The sequence below is a fragment of the Papio anubis genome, chromosome 16 (assembly GCF_008728515.1).
Source record: "Papio anubis isolate 15944 chromosome 16, Panubis1.0, whole genome shotgun sequence".
Classification (NCBI taxonomy): domain Eukaryota; kingdom Metazoa; phylum Chordata; class Mammalia; order Primates; family Cercopithecidae; genus Papio; species Papio anubis.
Genome location: NC_044991.1, coordinates 72,920,357 through 72,941,866, shown reverse-complemented (window position 1 = coordinate 72,941,866; position 21,510 = coordinate 72,920,357). Strand labels below are relative to the sequence as shown.

Sequence of the window (21,510 nt, the reverse complement as noted above, 5' to 3'; positions counted from 1 at the left end):
GCTAGTTTATTTTATTTTATTTTATTTATTTTATTTTTTTGAGATGTATTTTTCTGTTGCCCAGGCTGGAGTGCAGTGGCGCAATCTTGGCTCACTGCACCCTCTGCCTCCCGGGTTCAAGCGATTCTCCTGCCTCAGTCTCCTGAGTAGCTGGGACTACAGGCACGCTACTATGCCCTACTAATTTTTGTATTTTTAGTAGAGGTGGGGTTTCATGATGGCCAGGCTTGTCTTGAACTCCTGACCTCAGGCGATCCACCTGTCTCAGCCTCCCAAAGTGCTGGGATTATAGGCGTGAGCCACTGTGCCCGGCAGAGTGGCTAGTTTCTTGTAGTTGCTGGAATGTTCCCACCTTGGACCTCCTTCCTTGAGGGCCAGCCCTTGGCTCCAAGACAAGCAGTTTGTCCCCTCCAGGTAGCTTTATTTTAGGGAGGGGATGTCCCTAGGTTCTTGGGACCAAGATAATTTTTTAAAGTTATGTTTTTTATTTATATGAAACGGATTATATTGTGTATCTTGGAGATCTTTCATGTCATCATATATATTCTTTTAATAGAACTCTATGAATGGGTAATTTATTTAATTAGTTATCTTTTTTTTTTTGAGATGAAATCTCGCTCTGTTGCCTAGGCGGGAGTGCAGTGGCGCGATCTCTGCTCAGTGCAACCTTCGCCTCCTGGGTTCAAGCAATTCTCGTGCCTCAGCCTTCTGAGCAGTTGTGCCTTTGACTGTTGTAGTAGAAACCCTGTCTACTAAAAATACAAAAATTAGTCAGGTGTGGTGCTGTGATAATATGATTAAAAAAAAAACAACTATGTGCATGTATTTGAGTTTTTAAATAAACAACAAAATGATAAAACAGTGGAAGAGGGATCTTCCAAAATGTTCAGCAGCCCATCACACAGACACTGACCCTTCCCAGTTCCCTGCAACATGATCCTGGAGTCATGGATGTTCCTGGTATGGCCACTGTAAGGTTCATGCCAACCACTGTTTTTTGAATCAGGCAACATTGACATACACCTACTCTACTCAAAAGATGAATGTTCCGAACCAGGTAGAAACCAGAATTTCACATGCCAGAATGAAAATAAGGGGGAGAAGTCACAAAAACTCAGCAGTGGCCGGGCGCAGTGGCTCACACCTGTAATCCCAACACTTTGGGAAGCTGAGGCAGGCAGATCACTTGAGGTCAGGAGTTCGAGACAAGCCTGGCCAATACGGTGAAACCCCGTCTCTACTAAAAATACAAAAATTAGCCAGGTGTGGTGGTGCGTGCCTGTAATCTCAGCTACTCAGGAGGCTGAGGCAGGAGAATTACTTGAACCCAGGAGGTGGAAGTTCCAAGTGAGCTGAGATCCTGCCGTTGCACTCCAGCCCGGGCAACAAGAGTGAAACTCCGTCTCAAAAGAAAAAAGAAAAAAAAAATCAGTAGGGTAGAACTTTCAATGAAAAACAACAGTCTGGGAATCCTAAAATATTGCAGAATGATGGTCTGTCAGGGTGGAGAGTGGGAATGGAGGACAGGTGTGAGCCCCAGGCACAGCTCAGGCTGAGCAATGGGAGAGCTGCTCCTTGCAGACCTTTCCTCCTTGTCCGGAGGCTCGCCCTTTCCGGTGGGAGCTGCTGACCTGCTTACAGGTAGCAACGTCGAGAGAGAGAGATAGAGAGAGATAGATATATAGACAGATAGAGATAGAGATGAGATAGAGATAGAGATAGAGATAGAGAGAGAGATATATAGAGAGATAGAGATGAGAGAGAGATAGAGATAGAGAGATAGATATATAGAGAGATAGAGATAGAGATCAGAGAGAGAGATGAGATAGATATATATATATATAGAGATAGAGATAGGGATGAGAGAGAGAGAGAGAGAGAGATGAGAGTGCTAAAGGGTTACATTTGAAGGAAGAGAGAGATGAGAGAGAGTGCTGAAGGGTTACATTTGAAGGAAGAGAGAGAGAGAGAGAACGAGAGGGAGTGCTGAAGGGTTAAATTTGAAAGCTGGAGGTCAAAGGCTGAGCTGGGGCCAAATTCCCACCCCCAGGTCTTTCTGGGCAGCTTTCTCTACTGTTGAACCCTGAACTAAAGAAGCTGTTAGAACTTTTCCTTCCTCAGGGTTTAAGTCCATTTCAGCCTTGGTCCTGGGGTGGAAATGACCCGGGAGCAGGTCTCAGTGGACCCTGATCCTACTCTCTCACTTTGCACCCCAAAAATAGCCTCTGACCAGGTTGAAAAGCCACCCTCCTCCCCCACCCTGCTCATCAGCTTCCTCATCGTGGGCAGGAATGTCTGCGGCTCCAGTGTGGGCTGAGAAAGACTTGTTCTTTGACCAGAACCACGCAGCTCCTCCCTTCCCCACCCCACTTCTTCACCATCTGGCTGTAGAAATCTCAGACTCCATATGTGCCCTTGGCCCCAGCAATACTATGGGCCCCTGCAGCCTCCACTTCTCCCCTGGGGGCATGATGTTGTTGGTAAGGCATGTAAGTGGGGTGAGGAAGGCAGGAAGCCCAGAGCGCATCCTGGCAGTGGGTTGCTCTTGAGTTGGGAGAGGTGTCTTTCCTTTCGTATGCAAGTTAAGCCTTCTCCTCAAGGGATTGTGTGGAGAAGCCTAGCTTCCTACAGATTCAGCAATATAAGCAAAGAAGAGACCATGTGACTGGTAAAAATTCTTTGCTGTGTGTTTCATGTTCGGCTCACTAGAGGGCAGCAGAAGTCTGTCATAGACCGTTTCCAGGCGAGAGACTCAAAAGGCATTCTCAAAGATAAAGTGAAAGCTTGCTATCAGCTGCTTGCTATCAGCGCACCTGGCCCAATTTAGTAATATTATAAATGATCATTCTTCCTTTACCTTTCTCTTGTTTTTCTTTTTCAGCTTTCCTGCAAGTTCAGAGCTGTTTATATGTTTAGGATCACAAGTCTTTTTTGTTATTCTTTTTCTCCTCCTCACTTTCCTCCTTCTCCTTTTTATTTGTTAATTTGCTGTTGTTTTCTTAAAAATAGGATTCATAAGCATTATTGAGATATTTAAACAGTATAGAAAAGTTCAAAGAAGAAGTGTGAATGATGTAAAAGAATATTTGTGTACACTGAAGAAGCAATGAAAAAAATTACTATCTGAAAGATGGTGAAGAGGTTTTATCTTTTTCCTTTCAGCTTGTATTTTACTTTAAAGGGATTCATATGCAGGTTTGTTACATGTGCTAATTGCGTGTCTTGGCGGTTTGGTGTACAGAAAATTTTATCACCCAGGTAATCAGCATAATATCAGATAGATAGTTTTTTAATCCTCACTCTCCTATTGCCCTCCACCCTAAGTAGGCCCCAGTGTCTGTTGTTCCCTGGTGATGATATTTGAAACCATCAAGATCGCTAATGCACCAAAAAAAAAAAGATCTCCCTCCCCATAGGCGACCATTGTTAACACGCTTGTGAAGGTCCTTCCAGACTTGCTTTATGCATATATGCAAATGTTGATATAGGTAGAATCATCCTGTAATAGGGTTTTGTCATTCAATAATATAATAGATCGATATGATTTTTGTTAAGGTGTTCAATTTTTAAATATTTCCTTATTTATTATATTTAACAAGGCTCTGGAACTCTGTAGCCATTGCTTGCCTTGTTTTCCATGATCTTTGCCAAATGGCTTCAGAGGCTTTTACGTTCTTTCTCTTTTTTTTTGAGACAGGGTTTTACTCTGTCACCCAGGCTGGAGTACAGTGGCTCAAACATGGCCCGCTGTTGCCTTGACTTCCTGGGCTCAAGCAATCCTTCTGCCTCAGCCTCCGAAGTAGCTGGGACCACAGGTGTGCACCACCACACCTGGCTAATTTTTCAGTTTTTGTAGAGATGGGGTCTCGCTATGTTTCCCAGGCTAAGGCTTTTACTTTCAATCTTAGTTTAGTTAAAGCAACAGGTGTATTTGATGATAAAGCCTCCATTCCTTCTGCAACACTTTTTGGCTTGCAGATAGATTGCTATTTCTTGATATACAGTATTCTTGGTTTTAATTTTTTGGTTTTTCCATTGTGCTGTACTTCAGTGTATAGGTTACATCTTTCCATGTTCAGTACTTTCCCAGTTTTAATATTTTTTCCTTTAAACATAGGCTTCTCTTTTCAGTACTCTCTCACCTGAAGCCAGATAATATAAACAACTTGATCTCTTCTCTGTCTTGTTTTCCTATTCCTTCTTAGCACTGAAACTCAAAACCAGAGCAAGCCTGCCCCACCGGATGGCCCAGAACATTAGGGTCCCAAATAATGAACTGTTTAAGTCACGTGATGTAAAATTAAACATTTATACTAAAATTAAAATAGTTTCTTTCTAGTTTTCTTGATTGCAAATTCCGGTTAAGTTCATTCAAGCTGAACTTGTCCGTTGCTTGCTGATGCTTGAAGTGTGTGCTTAGCCTAGCAGCTGGGTAAGCCTGCCCTGCTCTGGAATGGAGCCCTCCTCTAACTGGATGGTTGGGCATAAGGGTTCTTGGTTACCATCAACAGAAAGATATTGGCTAACTTGGGCAAAAGACGGTGAGCTGGAAGGAAATTGAGGCTCGTATGATTTATGCAAAGCCAGGGATCCATGGTAGGAAATTGACAGCCCTCTGGAGGGTCAAGAGGCAGGAAGCAGGTCATCTAGGCGGGAAGAGTTGGGTCACAGTGACGCTGCTGTGACAGCGATGTTCTATTTCTCTTTCCCCCTTCTCTCAAGATTGAGACTTCCTGAAAGAGAGAGAATATATGTAATTACTCATTCAGGGTTTCGCAGCCTTTGTCCTGTTAATATTTTGGGCTGGATAATTATTTGCTGTGGGGCCGTCCTGGGTAGTATATGATGTTTAGCAGCAGCCCTGGCTGCTTTTCACTAGATGCCAGTATCTCTCCCTGTCATTTGTTACCAACAAATGTTTCCAGATGTTGCCAAAATGTCCCCTGGGGGGCAAAATCACCCCTGGTTGAGAACCTAGAGAAAAGACTTGCTTCTCTGGCTTGTTTGGGTGAGCAGGCACCTGAAATTCACCCTCACAACAAGACATCATAGAACAGGGGAAGAGAATTCCTTGAAAGGAAATAGGCTGCTATTAGGAAGGAGAAAGGGATACTTAACATCTCACTGTGAGTCTTTAGAGCCGTATAGATTCCTGATGAGGGTATTTCACATTTTACCGGTAGCAGTCGTAGATGTAGAAGAAACCTTCATTCAAGTAGCCAGGGAAGTAGATCTCCTTTCCTGATAGCTCCTGACTTTTCACAGGCTACAACTTGTGCACTGAGAAAGCAAATCACCGGAGTTGTTAAAATGCAGATTCCAATGCAGTAGGTTTCAGGTGGGTCTGAGATTCTGGGTAAATAACAAGCTTCCAGGTGGTGCTGATGCTGCTTTTTTTTTTTTTTTTAAAGTATTCTTATGTTACGTTTTCCGTTTTTTCATCTAATCAGTTTTAAAAGATCACAAAAGTAATACTTGCTTGTTTTAAAAAAAATCAAAATATTTTTTCACCAAACTAATGCTTAAAAAATAATTGAGACCGGGTGTGGTGGCTCATGTCTGTAATCCCAGCACTTTGAGAGGCTGAGGCGGGTGGATCACCTGAGGTCAGGAGTTTGAGACCAGCCTGGCCAACATGGTGAAACCCCATCTCTACAAAAAATACAAAAATGAGCTGGGCTTGGTGGTGGGCGTCTGTAATCCCAGCTACTCTGGAGGCTGAGGCAGGAGAATTGCTTGAACCCGGGAGGCAGAGGTTGCAGTGAGCTGAGATCACGCTACTGCATTCCAGCCTGGGCAACAGAGTGAGACTCTGTCTCAAAAAAAAAAAAAAAAAAAAAAAAAAAAGACAAAATCTGTAGAGTAACTTGGTATCTCAACCTTGGCTGTGGGCTGCCAGGCAGGGCCTGAGAGTTCTCACCTAGGCTGGGCCCTGGTGCTAATGGCTGCCTGTTTCACAAGGGACTGCTTTATCTAAGTCTTTCTTTTTCAGGAAGAGGACACCCACCCTGGTGCCTGGTCCCTGGTGAGAGGTGAGTGACGGAGTGGGGTGCCCTGAGGATTTCCTTCTTTAATTGTAGAAAGGAAGCATGTAGCATGGCAATTGTGTCCCAGGGCTGGAACAGGGGGTAGGAGGGCTCCTGCAAGACCTTAGGACTATAGTGCCAGGACATAACTTACTACATGGAAGCCTGGGTTCTGGTGCCCATGAGCTCCAAGGCCTCCAGTGTCCTGCAGTGCCTCCTGGACTGGAGGTGCCAAGGAGCCCAGAAATGCTTCTGCAATGGCCAGGGGTCTGTCTGTAAGAATGTCATCTTGAGTTCATCCTCTTCTGAAACCTCTTCTCTCACAGCCCACCTGCAGAGGCCTAGGGTCTTTGTTCATCTTCCATTTTTTTTTCTTGTAAAGTTTCTGCTTACCTGTCTCTGGCTCCTGTCCTCTTAATTTCTGGCACCCAGCCCCGTCTCCTTAAGAAGTCTGGGCCTCACTTTTGTATTTCAGACCACTAGGATGGTCCTGGCTATACCCAAAAGTGTTAAAATGATTTGTGGCACTGTCAAGACCATTGGGACAAATCCCCTTTGCCCAATGATGTCTCTTTATTGATATATGTATATATACTTATTTTTTTGAGACACAGTCTTGCTCTGTTGCCCAGACTGAAGTGCAGTGGCCCAATCTCAGCTCACTGCAAACTCTGCCCTCTGCCTCCTGGGTTCCAGTGATACTCCTGCCTCAGCTTCCTAAGTAGCGGGGATTACAGACATGCACCACCACATCCGGCTAATTTTTGTATTTTTACTAGATACGGAGTTTCGCCATGTTGGCCAGGCTGGTCTCAAACTCCTGGCCTCAAGTGATCCACCTGCCTTGGCCTTGTGCTGGGATTATAGGCGTGAACTACTGTGCCAGTCAGATTTGTCTTTTTTTTTTTTTTGGTATTGAGTTGTTTGAGTTTCTTATATATTTTAAATTCCTGTTGTTGTTGTTGCCTTTTTTTTTGTAGAGACAGGGTCTTGCTATGGTGCCTGGGCTGGTCTCAAATTCCTGGCTTCAAGCGATCCTCCTGCCTCTGTCTCCCAAAGTGCTGGGATTATAGGCGTGAGCCACTGTGCACAGCCTAGTCCCTTGTTGATGAGTAGTTTGGAAATATTTTCTTCCATCCTGTAGCCTGTCTTTTTTTTTTTTTTTGAGACAGAGTCTCACTCTGTCGCCCATGTTGGAGTGCAGTGCTGCAATCATGGCTCACTGAAACCTCCACCTCCTGGGTTCAAGTGAGTCTTGTGCCTCAGCCTCCAGAGTAGCTGGGATTACAGGTGTGCACCACCACATCTGGCTAATTTTTATATTTTTAGTAGAGACAGGGTTTTACCATGTTGGCTAGATTGGTCTCAAACTCCCTACCTCAGGTTCAGGTGATCTGCCTGCCTTGGCCTCCAAAGTGTGGGGATTAAAGGCAACTGGCCTTTGCCGTGCAGAAACCTTTTTTTTTGAGATGAAGTCTTGCTCTTGTCCCCCAGTCTGGAGTGCAATGGCATGATCTCATCTCACTGCAACCTCCACCTCCCGGGTTCAAGTGACTCTCCTCCCTCAGCCTCCTGAATAGCTGGGATTATAGGTGCATATCACCACGCCCAGCTAATTTTTTGTATTTTAAGTAGATATGGGGTTTCACCATGTTGGCCAGGCTGGTCTTGAACTCCTGACCTCAGGTGATCCACCCACCTCAGCCTCCCAAAGTGCTGAGATTACAGGCATGAACCACCGCGCCTGGCCATAGAAACTTTTTTTTTTTTTGAGACAGAGTCTCGCTCTGTCGCCCAGGCTGGAGTGCAGTGGCCGAATCTCAGCTCACTGCAAGCTCCGCTTCCTGGGTTTATGCCATTCTCCTGCCTCAGCCTCCAGAGTAGCTGGGACTATAGGTGCTCGCCACCTCGCCCGGCTAGTTTCTTGTATTTTTTTAGTAGAGATGGGGTTTCACCATGTTAGCCAGGATGGTCTCAATCTCCTGACCTCGTGATCCTCCCGTCTCAGCCTCCCAAAGTGCTGGGATTACAGGCTTGAGCCACCGTGCCTGGCCCGGCCATAGAAACTTTTTAATAATGTAATCCCATTTGTTTATTTTTTCTTCTGTTGCTTGTGCTTTTGAGGTCTTACCCAGAAAATCTTTGCCAAGACCAATGTCCCAACTAATGTTTTCTTCTAGTAGTTTTGTAGTTTCAGGCATTAGATTTTAGTATTTAATCAATTTTTATTTGATTTTTGCATATGGTAAAATATTGCAATCTAATTTCATTCTTCTGCATATAGATATCCAGCTTTCTCAGCACCATTTATTAACAAGATTGTCCTTTCCCCAACATACATTCTTGGCACCTTTGTCAAAAATGAGTTGTCTTAAAAAAATTAGCCGGGCATGGCAGTGTGTACCTGTTAGTCCCAGCTGCTAGGGAGGCTGAGGCAGGAGAATGGCGTGAACCCCAGAGGCGGAGCTTGCAGTGAGCTGAGTTTGTGCCACTGCACTCCAGTCGGGGTAACAGAGTAAGACTCTCTCTCTCTCTCTCTCTCTCTCACACACACACACACACATATACACACACACACACACACACACACGAGTTGTCTGTATGTGCATGAGTTAATTTCCGGGTTTTCTATTCTGTTCCATTGGTCTATGTGTCTGTTTTTGTGCCAATACCATGCTGTTTTGGTTACTATAGCTTTGTTGTATAATTTGAATTCAGGTAGTATGATACCTCCAGCTTTGTTGTTTTTGCTCAGGACCGCTTTAGCTATTTGGGGTCTTTTGTCATTCCATGCAAATTTTGAAATTTTATTTTCTGTTTATGTGAAGAATGCCATTGATATTTTAATAGAGATTGTATTGAATCTGAAGATTACTTTGGATATTATGGGCATTTTAACAATATTAATTATTCTGACCTATGAGCATGGGATATCTTTCTATTTTTTAGTGTCCTCTTCAGTTTCTTTCATTAGCATTTTATAGTTTTCCTTGTGGAGATCTTTTACTTCTTCTAATTAATTTATTCCTAGGGTTTTTTTGTGTGGCTATTGTAAAGGAGATTGCTTTCTTGGTTTCTTTTTCAGATAGATTATTGTTAGCATATAGAAATACTACTGATTTTTGTATGTTGATTTTGTATCCTGTAATTTTACTAACTTTGTTGATTAGTTCTAAGAATTTTTTGGTGTGGTAGGTTTTTCTAAATATAAGCTCATGTCATGTGTGTACAAGGCTAATTTGACTTCTTCCTTTCCAATTTGGATACCCTTTATTTCTTTCTCTTGCCTAATTGCTCTAGCTGGGATTTCCAGTACTATGTTGAATAACAGTGGTGAAAGTGGCATCATTATCTTGTTTCAGACCTTAGTGGAAAGGCTTTCACTTTTTCCCCATTCCATATGATATTAGCTATGTGCTTGTCACGTATGGCCTTTATTACATTGAGGTATGTTCTTTCTATATCCAATTTCTTGAGACTTTTATCATGAAGTGATGTTGAATTTTATCAAATGCTGTTTCACCATCTACTGAAATGATCATATGGCTCTTTTGATTCTGTTGATGGGATGTATCACATTTATTGATTTGTGTATGTTGAACTATCCTTGCATCTGGGGATGAATCCCATTTGATCATGGTGAATGATCTTTTTTTTTGAGACAGAGTCTCACCCTGTGGCCCAGGCTGGAGTGCAGTGGCATGATCTTGGCTCACTGCAGCCTCCACCTCCTGGGTTCAAGTGATCCTTATGCCTCGGCCTCCTGAGTAGCTAGGATTACAGGCATGTGCCACCACCCTGACTAATTTTTGTATTTTTAGTAGAGACAGGGTTTTGCCATGTTGGCCAGGCTGGTCTTGAATTCCAGGTCTCAAGTCATCCACCTGCCTTAGTCTCTTGGTCTTCCAAAGTGCTGGGATTACAGGCGTGAGCCACTGTGCCTGGCCACAGTCTACTTCTTGCCTCGTAGAATGAGTTTGGAAGTATTCCGTCTTCAATTTTTTAGAATAATTTGAGTAGAATTTGTATAATTCTTCTTTAAATATTTGGTAGAATTCAGCAGTAAAACCATCAGGTCATATGCTTTTCTTTAAAGAGAGATGTTTAATTTCTGCTTTCATCTCATTACTCATAGTTGGCCTGCTTATGTTTTCTGATTCTTTATGATTCAATTTTAGTAAGTTGTATGTGTCAAATAATTTATCTTTTTAGTTTTCCAATTTATTGGTGTGTAGTTTTCCATAATAGCCTCTAATGATCCAGGCCAGATGTGGTGGCTCACGCCTGTAATCTTAGCACTTTGGGAGGCTGAGGCGGGTGGATCACCTGAGGTCGGGAGTTTAAGACCAGCCTGACCAACATGGAGAAACCTTGTCTCTACTAAAAATACAAAATTAGCTGGGCGTGGTGGCACATGCCTGTAATCCTAGCTACCTGGGACGCTGAGGCAGGAGAATCGCTTGAACCCGGGAGGTGGAGGTTGCAGTGAGTTGAGATCGCACCATTGCACTCCAGCCTGGGCAACAAGAGCAAAACTCTGTTTCAGGGGGAAAAAAAGTCTCTAATGATTCTTTGTATTTCTGCAGTATCAGTTGTAATGTGTCCTTTTTCATCCCTGATTTTATTTATTTGGTCTTCGTTTTTTCTTGGCTGGTCTAGCTAAAGGTTTGCCAATTTTGTTATCTTTTCAAAAAACAACTTTTTGTTTTGTTTATCTTTTGTATTATAATTTTTTTTTCTTCCTCCCACCACTTTTCTTTTTTTTTTTTTTGAGACAAGGTCTGGCTCTATCACCCAGGCTGGAGTGCAGTGGTGCCATCTCGGCTCATGCAACCTCTGTCTCCCAGCTGAGGCCATCATCCTACCTTAACCTCTCAAGTAACTGGGACTACAGGCATGCACCACCATGCCTTGCCAATTTTGTATTTTAAGTAGAGGTGGAGTTTCGCCATGTTGTCCAGGCTGGTCTTGAACTTGTGAACTCAAGCAATCTGCCTGTTTTGGCCTCCCAAAGTGCCGGGATTACAGGCATGAGCCACTGGACCTGACCTTTTGTATTATTATTATTTTTTGAGGTAGAATTTTGCTCTTGTTGCCCAGGCTAGAGTGCAATGGCATGATATCGGCTTACTGCAATGTCTACCTCCTGGGTTCAAGTGATTCTCCTGCCTCAGCCTCCCAAGTAGCTTGGATTATAGGTGTGCACCACCACACCTGGCTAATTTTGTATTTTTAGTAGAGATGGGGTTTCACCATGTTGGCCAGGCTGGTCTCAAATTCCTGACCTCAGGTGATCCACCCACCTCGGCCTCCCAAAGTGCTGGGATTACAGGTGTGAGCCATCGGGCCAGGCCATCTTTTGTATTTTTTTAATAGACAAGTTTTGCTATGTTGCCCAGGCTGGTCTCAAACTCCTGGCCTCAAGTGATTCTCCTGCCTTGGCCCCCTAAAGTTCTGGGATTATAGGCGTGAGCCACTACGCCTACTCTTTGGGGCTTTTTAAACCAGAAATCAGAATCTTCTTAAGCCACTTTTAATTTCTGTCCCATATGTAATAGGATCTTTTCCTTTCAGTTTCTCCAGTGGTCAAATATGACTCAGGGGAAGAAGCCAAAGTGAGAACCAAAATCTTTTCATTCTGTCTTTGGTTTGTACTCTGAGATATTGGTTTATATTTTTACCTTTGTTACTCTTCTATCAGTGACTTTCTCCTCAAAATATCTCACTTGAATTTAATGTGAAACCCACTTGGGTTTCTTGTGGATTTGTGTCCTGTATTAGTCCTTGGGTATGTGGTTTTCTATGAAGGTGTGCAATGTACATATATCTTTCTGCCTTTTTACTAATCTTTGTGGATACTTGTAAAATATTCCTTCAGCACTACAGACAGTACACACATACCCTTTTCTTAGATGAAAATTTAGGATTGATTGAGAAGGAAACTTGGGCAATTACTCAAGTGGCCAGAAGAAATCTGAAAACTTGAGGCTAGAATGAACTTTGGGTCATTGTTGTCGGTAATTCTTTGTCTCCAGAGAATATTTTACTTATATTAACTCTTTGGACTATAGTTTTGAAAGACTTAAAAAATTGTACTTGAATCTTGTTTATGTAACACCGTTTTTTATGGTAATCAGAGGAAAGAAAATCTTCAGAATCCATGAATAGGCACCATGACATTCAGGCCCAAGAACAAAGTTTTATCTGGACATAGCAAGGTCTGAGATTCTAGACTTTGCCTTAATACCTAGAAGCTAACAGAACATTCTTGTTTCCTTTGTCTCTTTTTTTGCACAGGAGTAACTCCTGGGAGCAGAACTAAGTGACGTCTTTAACACGTACTTTTTGCTAATTCCCATGATTTCTCCTAGGATATGCCCATAATTCAGGATCAGGGGTTACCAGTGTTGAGATCGAGCTAGAATACCCACAAGTGGCTTCACTCTGAGCTACAGTCTATTATACTGTTTATGGCCCTTAGAACACTGGCATAGGCTATTCATATCAATAGATTCATTTGTGAGGCTTAGTCTTTGACAAGAATATGAATAAGACAGAAAAGAGGGGAGTGGCCCTTCGTACTGAGAGTAGAGGTTCACTTTGGTTCAAGACTCGTAGCTCTCAGCTGTAAAGTCACAATTTCTATATGGCTGGTACCTGGGGCACTGAAGATATTTCCCTAGAATATGATCATTTTTGTCGGTTGAATGCCTTTGATTTGGAGCAGATGAAAGAATTTAATAATGATTATCTTGGTGCCACCTACATGCAAATCCCACTGAGGTCAGCGACAAAATACAGAACGAAATTCAGTTTTGGCAAGTCATGCCCAGGAGATATCAATAATGATTGCCTTTACATACACTGATGCATTACATGGATAGGTTGGTCCCTGCAGAGAGGTCATTTGCAGTATATGTTGGAAGAATCTAGAATGGGAGAGATGGATAAATACAGACCAGAGCTGACGTACAGAAAATTTTCAGTTAAGGTTTTTATATCTAATTAGTATGAAAGGTAAACCTGGGCAAGGAAATTAGAAAGAATTCAGAATTCAAAATTTTTTAAGAAATAATCCAATTTATCTTCTCAGATTAACGTTGGCATGATTTTTTATAGAGCATACTCTTTTTTTCCTTGTTTCCTCCTTCTGTCGTATTAAGGCCCTATTGACTTCGGTCCCTGTTAATAAATAAATAAATTTAGTGATTATTATGGTCATTGGTATCAATAAGGACCCAAACAATGGGTCCTTAACATCTCAGCAGAACTTCACAGCTCTCTTTAATACTAATGTTCCTCCTGACCCATGCATCTATACATAAAATATTAACGAGCAAACATAGTACTAGACTTTGAGAATATGCAGATGAAGGAAGTGATATCTCTGCTCTTGCATGTAAGACCATTGTTTAGCTATTCTTTATAGTGGATACCGAATCATGATCCTTGTCTTCTCCCACTCTTCTGACATTCTCATAGCTTTTCATTTAACTGTGAAACAATAAAATGTTGAACACAATCTCAAAAAGCTGATGCCATCATGGTAGTATTGAGATGCTGGTGGGGAGCTAGGAGCTCTGGATCCATGTCCTTCTTCTGAGTGAATCTGGCCAAGTCAGTAGCCTCTCTGAGCTTTATTTTTGTTTTTATTTTTTTGAGATGGAGTCTCGCTCTTGTGGCCCAGGCTGGACTGCAGTGGCATGATCTTGGCTCACTGCAACCTCTCCCTCCCGGGTTCAAGTGATTCTCCTGCCTCAGCCTCCTGACTGGTTGGGATTACAGGCACCCGCCACCACGCCTGGCTAATTTTTTGTATTTTTAGTAGAGACAGGGTTTCACCGTGTTAGCCAGGATGGTCTCGATCTCCTGACCTCATGATCTGCCTGCCTCTGCCTCCCAAAGTGCTGGGATTACAGGCATGAGCCACCACGCCTGGCTATCTCTCTCTCTGTCTGTCTGTCTGTCTGTCTCTCTCTCTCTCTCTATATATATATATATATATTTTTTTTTTTAAATGGAAGTCTTGCTGTATTGCCTAGTCTGGTCTTGGATGTTGGGTTCAAGTGATCTTCCTGCCTCAGCTTCCCAAGTAGCTGGGATTACAGATGCACACCACTGTGCTTGGCTGGACTTCAATTTTCACAATTTCAAGAGCATTATTAAATTAAGTGACCTGAGAAACTTATGCCTATGACTGATTATAGTGACATTTAAGTGACCTGAGAAATTAATGCCTATGACATAATGATTAAAAAATAATTTTTAATAATTTTTATTACCCCAACTTAGGTATAATTTCTTGCCTCCCTGCTCATTGCCCTAGGCTTTCATTTGCTTTTTCCTTAAAAAAGCTTTGATCCCTAGTGTTTGGTGTCATTGAGGGTTGGGTAAGATATCCAGAGACTTACTTTTCAGTAATACAAAATTTTTCACAGATATATTTCTGTTTAAAGTTGTTTCTGTTGCCTCCACAGCCACTGAAGACAAAGGGCTCACATAAAAATGTCAAAGTGTTGTAGTAGAATCTGGTCAAATGTATTTTACAGGTGCCCTTCATTGGAGGATAGTTGCAGTATTCTGTGAATGAGAATTCCAGAGTCAGGTTTTCTTTACTACCTTTTTGACATTCTTGTTCTCACAGGCTCAGACTACTAAAACTTTCAACCCACATAAATCTAACTAATTTTACCTCCGGGGAACAAGACAGAGTTCCCTAAGCATATGGGGAAATTATTCCAGACTACAGACTGGGTCCATGACGCAGAGAGAAATAGAGAAGGACAATGAGGTACTTATACTACTTTAGAGCTGAAAACAAGAAAGACCTGAGGTTTCCTTCATCCTTCCCAGTAAACATATCCCATTTCCTGACTCTCCACATGCTTCCCATGTCACTGGAAGTGAACAAATCATTGGCTTCCTCAAGGACACAGTTCAGAGCCCTTACTTTTGCTTTCTCCTCCCCGCCCGCCAGAGTCTGTGCAAATACACAAGCTGAAAAGACCTCTCACCCACTACACCTACCCTGGAGGACAGGTTTAAAATGTCCACTCCAGCAGATCTTCCTTTCCTCCGTCAGTCTGTTTCCTCTCCTATCCAGCCCCACTTTTGCCTACTCATCCAGACTCACCTGGTTTTTCTGAGACCATGGAGATTAAGTGGTCAGAGCAGAAGCCATGATAACCGAGTGGGAGACAGAGAAAGAGTTAATGTTAGTCTTCTTGAAGCCCAACGGCAATTCCTTTTTTCTTTTTCTTTTTTAATTGAGATGGAGCCTCGCTGTGTCGCCCAGGAGGGAGTGTAGTGGCGCTATCTCGGCTCTCGTTGCAACCTCTGCTGCCCGGGTTCAAGTGATTCTTGTGCCTCAGCCTCCTGAGTAGCTGGGACTACAGGTGTGCACCACCACGCCTTGCTAATTTTTGTATTTTTAGTACCCACGCGGTTTCGCCACGTTGGCCAGGCTGTTCTCGAACTCCTGACCTCAGGTGATCCACCTGCCTTGGCCTCCCAAAGTGCTGGGATTACAAGGGTGAGCCACTGCGCCTGGCCACCCAATTGCAATTCTCATCCATGATTGGGAACTGCCCCTTTCGCCTTGAGTGTTTCATAGATGCTCATATGAATTTGAATGAAGAACAAATTAATTTAAATAAGTAGGGTGGGAGTGCTCTGTACATATATGGGAGAATGATGGCCTCTGCATATCTGTATCAGTGGAATACAACGTAGTGGTTCTACACATATGTGTTGAATAGACTTAAAACTCATCTAATGCACAGACACACACCCCAACAAAGGAATTTCTTGGACTCCTCTGAAATCAATCCCATTTTCATAACCCCTACTCTTATACTGAAATCTCATGGATAAAACTTAAGTTGATTCTACCTTCTGTCTTCCTCCTTCTCCACTCCATAGAGGAAACTCAATGTAATTCTCTGAATCAGATGTCCTAGAGCCATATGGTTTGAGATAAAAAGGGGACTTGATTCTAATTACTGGCAGCAACATCACCCAGGCTGCCCAGACCTCCCTCTCCTTCACAGTGTCACACTGGTCTGCCCTTTCTGTTTTTCTTTACCTCCAAGATGTCCACTTTCACATAACTGTTTTCTGAGTTGTAGAGGAAATATGTCCCCTGAAGGTGTGTGGAGAAGCATGGACAAGATGAGGAGCCATAGAGAAAAGTGAGCCCATTCAGGCTTCATGGTGTTGCAGACAGCAGATAGAAGAATCCTGGACTTGGCTGAAATTATATCTGAAGGGTTGGCTCTCCTTCTCATGTGAGAAGTTGAATTCATATCTCTGATTTTTATCTTCCCAGGGCTTAAGCCTGGGCAGGGTTCTGGTGCATCCAGAATCAGCCTTGTGAGCAGGACAGTAAGTTCTTGGGTACCCAGCCATGCAGCTTGAAAGACCATGCCTTGTCAGAGCCCTACTGATTAACCTCAGCCTTCCCGCCTTCTTTCCTCCACATCTAGGGATCATGACCACTTATCGCTCAGGACATCAACATCTCTATAATGAACAGTTGTAAATAAATTCTTACCAATGCTTTAATATATACATGTGAATACCTGAAAGCAAATTAACTAAGGCTTGAACCTAAGAAACTGGAACAAAACAGCAAAGTAAGTAAAGGGAAAGTAGACAGAGGATAATTGAAGAAAGTAGTTGAAATTAGTGAATTAGAAAAAAAGAAACCCTAAAATTGCCAAATAAAACTAAAAGTCTGTACTTTAAAAATATCATTAAAATAGACAAAACTGCCAAGAATGGCTGGAAAAAACATAGAAGAAATAAACACGTTCAGTAATAGAAATGTGAAATGGATAGAACTCAAACATAGAGGAGAGAAAAAATTTACCAGGAAATAGTCTTGCTCCTGATCTTAAAGGAAAACTTTTAAATTTCTCCCATTAAGTTTGATGTTATCTCTGGGTTTTTCATAAATGTGCTTTTTTAGGTTGAGGAAGTTCCCTTCTATTCTTAATTTGAGGAGTGTTTTTATCATAAAAGGGTGACAGATTTTTGTCAATTTTTTTTTCTGGGTCTATTGAGTTGATTATGTTGGTTATGTCCTTTGCTGTGTTAAAGTGGTATATTACATTGGTTTCTGCATGCTTGAATAACCTTGCATTCTTGGGACAAATTCCATTGGATTTGATTATGGTGTGTAATCTTTTTTTTATATGTGGCTGAATCTTTTTACTAATAGTTTTTGAGAATTTTTGTGCCAATATTCATAGGGACTATTGGTCTGTAGTTTTCTTTTTTTATGATATCTTTGTCTGTAGTACTGGCCTCACAGAATGAGTTGGAAAGTATTCCATCCTCTTCTATATTTTGGAAGAGTTTGTAAATTATTAGAGTTAATTCTCTAAAAGTTTAGTAGAGTTCTCCATTGAAATCATCTGAGCTTGGGCTTTCCTTTGTGGAATATTTTTTGATTAGTGATTTGGTGTCTACTCTTTATAGATCTATTCACATTTCCCATTTATTTTAAGTCAGTTTTGGTAGTTGTTGTCTTTTTAAGAATTTGTTCATTTCATCTAAGTTATCTAATTTTTTAGCATACAGATATTCCCAGGATTCCTTTACAATCATTTTAATTTCTGGATGTGTTTGCTTCCACCAAGAGCATGCGCCTTGTCCAGCTCGAGTACGGCTGTAGGTATCCCTGGGCAGCGACCCCTCCTGGCTCAGTGTGAGGACAGGAATCTGCTAAGGCTCCGTAGCCAACTTGCTAGGCCTTGGTCTGTCCAGCACTAGTTTACTAGCTTCAAACTGCACCTCTGCTTGTGACCTTGCACAAGCCTCTACCTGGCTTTGGGCCTTGGTACCCATCTTGGCTGATTGATTAAGATGCCCTACAAGTTTCCTTTTAGTTTTGACAATGTTTCCTGTATTCACCTAGGGCAGGGATTCTAAACTGATTTTAGATATTAGGGGCCTCTTTGAGAATTGTTTGCCCTTTTCTTAAAAACACGCTTCACTGGGTGCCGTGGCTCACACCTGTAATCCCAGCACCTTGGGAGGTGGAGGCAGGCAGATCACTTGAGGCCAGGAGTTCAAGACCCACCTGGCCAACATGGTGAAACCCTGTCTCTACTAAAAATACAAAAATTAGCTGGGCATGGTGGTGTGTGCCTGTAATCCTGGCTACTTGGGAGGCTGAGGCAGGAGAATCGTTGGAACCTGGGAGACGGAGGCTGGCCACTGTACTCCGGCCTAGGTGACAGAGTGAGACTCCATCTCAAAAAAAAAAAAAAAAAAAAAAAAAAAAAAAAAAAAAAAATTACAATACTGTGAATAGCCACAACTGTGAAGTTAGGAAAGCCCAGTTGAAGCAAGAGATGGGTAGTGCTTCATCTAGCCAAAGAGTTTGAAGTGGTTCTGGAAACTTTGGTGGTGGTCTTGGAGGTGGCTTTAGTGGGAATGACAACTTTGGTCATGGAGGAAACTTCAGTGGTTGTGGTGGCTTTGGTGGCAGGCATGGTGGTGGTGGATATGGTGGCAATGGGGATGGCTATAATGGATTTGGTAATGACGGAAGCAATTTTGGAGGTAGTGGAAGCTACAATGATTTTGGCAATTACAACAATCAGTCTTCAAATTTTGGATTCATGAAGGGAGGCAACTTTGGAGGCAGAAGCTCTGACCCCTGTGGTGGTGGAGGCCAATACTTTGCCAAACCACAAAACCAAGGTGGCCATGGAGGTTCCAGTAGCAGTAGTAGCTATGGCCGTGGCAGAAGATTTTAATTACTTCTAGGAAACAAAGCTTAGTAGGAGAGGAGAGCCAGAGAAGTGACAGGGAAGCCACAGGTTACAACAGATCTGTGAATGTAGCCAAGCACAGTGGTGGCAGGGCCTAGCTGCTACAAAGAAGACATGCTTTAGACAAATATTCATGTGTATGGGCAAAAAACTCGAGGACTGTATTTGTGACTAATTGAATAACATTTTTTTTAGTTTCTGTTCTGTGGAAAGTATAAAGCATTCCAACAAAGGGTTTTAATGTAGATTTTTTTTTTTGTTGCACCTGTGCTGTTGATTGCTAAATGTCTGACCATGTGCTGAATAAATCTGTCTTTTCTTTTTTTAAAATGTACTTCTAGTTATAATTTTTGTCTTAAAGTCTATGTATTAGGGTACTCCAGAGGAACAGAACCAATGAAACAAAACCAATGTTAGAGAATTGGCTTGTGTGATTGTAGGGATGGACAAATCTGAAATTTGCAGGGCATGCTCGCAGGCTGGAGATTCAGGAAAGAAGTGATGTTGCAGTTTTGAGTTCAAAGGCAGTCTGGAGTCAGAATGCCTCCTTCCTCTGTGGGACCTCAGTCTGTTTCCTCTTAAGGCTTTCAACTGATTGGATGAGGCCCACCTGCATCATGAAGGGTAATCTCTTTTACTCAAAGTCTACAAATTTAAATATCAATCATATATGTATGTGTGTGTGTGTGTGTGTGTGTGTGTATATATATATATATATATATTTTTTTTTTTTTTTTTTTGAGACAGAGTCTCACTCTGTTGCCAAGGCTGGAGTGCAATGGTGCTATCTTGGCTCACTTCAACCTCTGCTGCCTGTGTTCAAGCAATTCTCCTGCCTCAGCCTCCCAAGTAGCTAGGATTACAAGCACACACCACCACGACTGGCTAATTTTTTTTTTGTATTTTTAGTAGAGATGGGGTTTCACCATGTTGGCCAGGCTGGTCTTGAACTCCTGATCTCAGCTGATCCGCCCACCTTGGTCTCCCAAAGTGCTGGGATTACAGGCGTGAGCCACCGCCTTCCACAATGGTTGAGCTAATTGAATTCCCACCAACAGTGTAAAAGCGTTCTTATTTCTCTGCAACCTCTTCAGCATCACCATTCCGACTAGCATGAGATGGTATCTCACTGTGGTTTTTTTTTTTTTTTTTTTTTTTTTTTTTTTTCCAGACCGAGTCTCGCCCTGTCGCCCAGGCTGGAGTGCAGTGGCCGGATCTCAGCTCACTGCAAGCTCCTCTTCCCGGGTTCACGCCATTCTCCTGCCTCAGCCTCCCGAGTAGCTGGGACTACAGGCGCCCGCCACCTCGCCCGGCTAGTTTTTTGTATTTTTTTAGTAGAGACGGGGTTTCACCATGTCAGCCAGGATGGTCTCGATCTCCTGACCTCGTGATCCGCCCGTCTCGGCCTCCCAAAGTGCTGGGATTACAGGCTTGAGCCACCACGCCCGGCCCTCACTGTGGTTTTGATTTGTATTTCTCTAATGATCGGTGATGTTGAGCTTTTTTACATATGTTTGTTGGCTGCATATATATCTTCTTTTGAGAAGTGTCTGTTCATGTCCTTTGCCCACTTTTTTTTTTTTTTTTTTGAGACGGAGTCTTGCTCTGTGCCCCAGGCTGGAGTGCAGTGGCGCGATCTCGGCTCACTGCAAGCTCCGCCCCCCCGGGTTCACGCCATTCTCCTGCCTCAGCCTCCCAAGTAGCTGGGACTACAGGCGCCCACCACCTCGCCCGGCTAATTTTCTTGTATTTTTAGTAGAGACGGGGTTTCACCGTGTTAGCCAGGATGGTCTCGATCTCCTGACCTCGTGATCCGCCCGTCTCGGCCTCCCAAAGTGCTGGGATTACAGGCTTGAGCCACCGCGCCCGGCCCTTTGCCCACTTTTTAATGGGATTGTTTGTTCTTTTCTTGTAAGTTTGTTTAAGTTCTTTGTAGATTCCTGATATTAGACCTTTGTCAGATGGATAGATTGCAAAAATGTACTCCATATTTGTAAGTTGCCTGTTCAGTCTGATGATAATTTCTTTTGCTGTGCAGAAGCTTTTTAGTTTAATTAGATCTCATTTGTCAATTTTTGCTTTTGTTGCAATTGCTTTTTTTTTTTTTTAATTTTGTATTTTGTATTTTTTTTTGGTTGCAATTGCTTTTGGCAATTTCACCATGAAATCTTTGCCCATGGCTATGTCCTGAATGGTATTGCCTAGATTTTCTTCTAGGGTTTTTATAGTTTTGGGTTTTACATTTAAGTCTTTAATACATCTTGAGTTAATTCTTGTATGACGTGTAGGGAAAGAGTCCAGTGTCAATTGTCTGCATATGGGTAGCCAATTCTCCCAGCACCATTTATTAAATAGGGAATCCTTCTCTCATTGCTTTTTTTTTGTCAGGTTTGTCAAAGATCAGATGGTTGTAGTTATGTGGTCTTATTTCTGATTTCTCTATTCTGTTCCATTGTTCTATGTGTCTGTTCTTATACCAGTGCCATGCTGTTTTGGTTATTGTACCCTTGTAGTATAGTTTGAAGTCTGGTAACATGATGCCTCCAGCTTTGTTCTTTTTGCATAGGATTTCTTTGGCTATTCGGACTCTTCTTTGGTTCCATATGAATTTTAAAATAGTTTTTTTTCTAATTTTATGAAGAACATCAATAGTAGTTTAATGGGAATAGCATTGAATCTATAAATTACTCTGGGCAATATGG

General features: G+C 42.4%; 1 protein-coding gene across 1 annotated transcript in view; it reads left to right on the top strand.

Annotated features, from left to right (window-relative positions):
* Positions 1–21,510, top strand: part of WFDC3 (WAP four-disulfide core domain 3) — a 60,110-nt gene that overhangs the window by 18,464 nt on the left and 20,136 nt on the right. The window contains exon 8 of the transcript XR_004179093.1: positions 5,993–6,032. The gene's annotated coding sequence lies outside the window, so the exon portion shown is untranslated. The remainder of the gene's footprint in view (positions 1–5,992; positions 6,033–21,510) is intronic.